The sequence below is a fragment of the Arvicanthis niloticus genome, chromosome 5, assembly GCF_011762505.2.
Source record: "Arvicanthis niloticus isolate mArvNil1 chromosome 5, mArvNil1.pat.X, whole genome shotgun sequence".
NCBI classification, from domain to species: domain Eukaryota; kingdom Metazoa; phylum Chordata; class Mammalia; order Rodentia; family Muridae; genus Arvicanthis; species Arvicanthis niloticus.
Genome location: NC_047662.1, coordinates 6075938 through 6078987, shown reverse-complemented (window position 1 = coordinate 6078987; position 3050 = coordinate 6075938). Strand labels below are relative to the sequence as shown.

Here is a 3050-nt window from a genome sequence, read left to right as displayed (position 1 = left end):
ACTTAGATTTACAGTCAAAATCTGCCAGTGTTCTCAACCACTGAGACACCCTGAAAGAAAAGGTGTTTCAGACCCATCTTACAGATGAACAAAATGAGGCTCAGAGGTACTGACCTCCTCAAGCAAATCAGAAGTAGCAATGCCACAGGCAGGTAATGCAAGCTCTGCTTGGAGGTGTCCCCCTCCACTTCCTGAGTGCTCACAGCTGTCCTCTCACTGAGAGTTGCCCAGCCCAAGGCAGCCCAACTGATACTTACTGATGTGTGGACGTTCGGATTCAGCCTCCTGCCTCAGTTTGTCCTTCAGCCCAGCCTTGCCTTCACCACTGGCTTGAGTGTCTTTCCTTTAAAAAAAAAAAAAAAAAAAAAAGGAACAATTTGCGTGTCATCCTTGCACAGGGGCCATGCTAATCTTCTCTGTATTGTTCCAATTTTAGTATATGTGCTGCCGAAGGGAGCACTTGAGTGTCTTTCCTAAGGGACATTATGTTCACAGGACCCAAGACAGCAAGATTCCACAAACTCCTCCCTCCACCAGCAGGGAGTGGCTACATGAGGAGGAGCATTCTCCAGCTGGACCTGGGCAGGCGCGTCCCACGTGTACAGCACTCTCGTTCCACATGTTTGTCAAATGCTGAATGACCTCTGCCCTGCTGACCACAAAGCCTTTAGAAGCTCAGACGTCACTACTTGGGAAAGATCAGTGGTGAGTGAGCTGCTTGCTGTGTGTGCGTGCGCGCGCGCGCGCACACACACACACACACTCACTCACACAGAGCAATCAGTAACCTTGCCATGACATTTGAGGAGCCCCCCTAAGTTACAAAAGATTTTCCTTTGTTTTCTTTATCACAGAGTCTTCCTATCTCACTCAACCTGGCCTCAAAAGCTCCATCCTCCTGCCTCAGCCTCACTGGTGTTGGAGTTCCGAGTCTGCAACATCTAGGCCCTCTGAAAAGGTCAAGGATCTTCCAGAAAACTTCATCACACTAGGACTTTGGAAGACTTTCAGTCTGCTCAGCCTTGGCAACTGGATACCAAGTTGTCCTCGGGTTCCCTCCCAGTGCCTAACTGTCCTGGATCCACTCCGGTCCCCTGAGCGGCCACTATCAGCCACTCAAATCATGAGCTTGCCTTGAGTGAGTATGGAGGCTGACTACAGAGGTGCCCCAGTGTGTACTGCCACCTCCCTGGCAGCCTGAGGAGTTAACAGCTGAACACCCACTTACTAAGCTTGAACTTTGCCCTCCACAGCCTGTAGCCACCTGACCTCTGGCTCCCAGGTCCTTCTGGGCAAATTCTGCACAGCCTTTTCTGCCCAGTCAAAGGAACTTTGGGGAATATGCCCTGGCTAGTGTTTAAAAGTTCCCAGGGAAACAAGACAGGAAGAGGCTGAAGATGGTGGACCATGGGGGAAAAAGTGGATTTGCTTATCTCTAGAGTCAGGGTCTTCTCTGCATACCCAGGGAATAAATCCTAACTTTTGACAAATTATTTCCAATAAATGAGGGCCCTCCCCAACTCCCCTAGGATTGTAACTCCAAATCCTTGGGGACAGAGGGAGCAAGGATGGAACCCTGACTGGACCTCACCACTGGCTTCTCCAAGTGCCTTTCTGATCTTTCTCTCCTCAAAGTTCCCAGCTCAAAGCTGCTCCAGGAGACAAAACCTCCCTCACCTCCCTCACCTCCCTCACCTCCCTCACCTCCCTCACGTGTCTCCCACACACACTATTTATTTATTTATTTATTTATTTATTTATTTATTTATTTGGCTTTTAGAGACAGGGTGTCTCTGTGCTGGGATTAAAGGAGTGTGCCACGACACCTGGCTTCATTTTGTTTATATTTAATAAAAGAACTTATTCACCAAATGCATTATATTTAAGTGTATGGTGCCTAGTACCTGCAGAGGCCAAAAGAGGTCATCAGAGCCCCGGGCAATGGAGCGACAGACAGTTGTGAACTGTCTGTAAGTACTGGATAGCTATCTATCTCTCCAGGCCTCACACCCATTTTATTATACCTGATCCTGATTCTGGCCACAAGCAGATCTGTGGAGATGCCAGAAATTACATAGTACAGAGCTGCCTGATTACAGTCAGTAGTCACAAAGGCCATGCAGATGCTTGTGAGCCACCATGTGGGTTCAGAGCAGCTGTGCTCTGAGCTATCTTCCCAGCCCTGATTCGTTTTACTTTTAGTTACGTGTGTGTGTGTGTGTGTGTGTGTGTGTGTGTGTGTGTGTGTGTGCGCGCACTATCTGTGGGCATGTACACATGAGTGCAGGTGACTATGAAGATCCGAGGCATCAGATCCCTCTGGAACTGGAGTTGCAAGCAGTTGTAAGCTGCCCAGTGTGGTTGCTGAGAACCAGACTTGGATTCTCTGTAAGAGCAGTGAACACTACTAACCACTGAGTCTTTTCTCCAGCCCTGAAAACCTTTCTTTTGCTTTTAAATTTGGTTGGTCTATGCAATTGCAGTGGACTGTTACATATCAAACACTTCTACAGATTCTTCAGTGCCAGGAGTCAAATCCGTGGTAGGTAAAAGCTCTACCACTAAGCTCACCTCGCTCTCATGAACGGACTGTGTTGAGAGCTGGGGAGCTGGTTTGGAATGGTTTCTATTTTCTTTGAATAAAAAATAAATTTGACTGACTTGTCTGCTCAGTTTGGGGTCTGTGAACTTTTTATATAGACAAGTATCTTCCAACTTTGGGCAAGTTACACCTTGTAACTCACAGTCTCTCAGCCTTGATCCAGGTGACCGAAAGGTGGCTGGGGAGTCTATGTGTGCACACTTGGAGGTCAGGGGTCAGGGGTTGAATTTGGGGGTCTTCCTCTACAGCTCTCTGCCTTCATTTTTTTTTGGGGGGGGGGGTTGGGTTTTTTGAGACAGGGTTTCTCCGTGTAGCCCTGGCTGTCCTGGAACTCACTCTGTAGACCAGGCTGGCCTCGAACTCAGAAATCCGCCTGCCTCTGTCTCCCAAGTGCTGGGATTAAAGGCATGTGCCACCACTGCCCAGCCTTCATTTTCTTTTTAAGAAC

General features: G+C 48.4%; 1 non-coding gene across 1 annotated transcript; it reads right to left on the bottom strand.

Moving 5' to 3' along the window:
• Positions 1-353: 353 nt before the first annotated feature.
• Positions 354-460, bottom strand: LOC117709774 (U6 spliceosomal RNA). The gene has a single exon (XR_004606992.1). It is a non-coding gene; the product is annotated as a U6 spliceosomal RNA (small nuclear RNA).
• Positions 461-3050: the final 2590 nt, after the last annotated feature.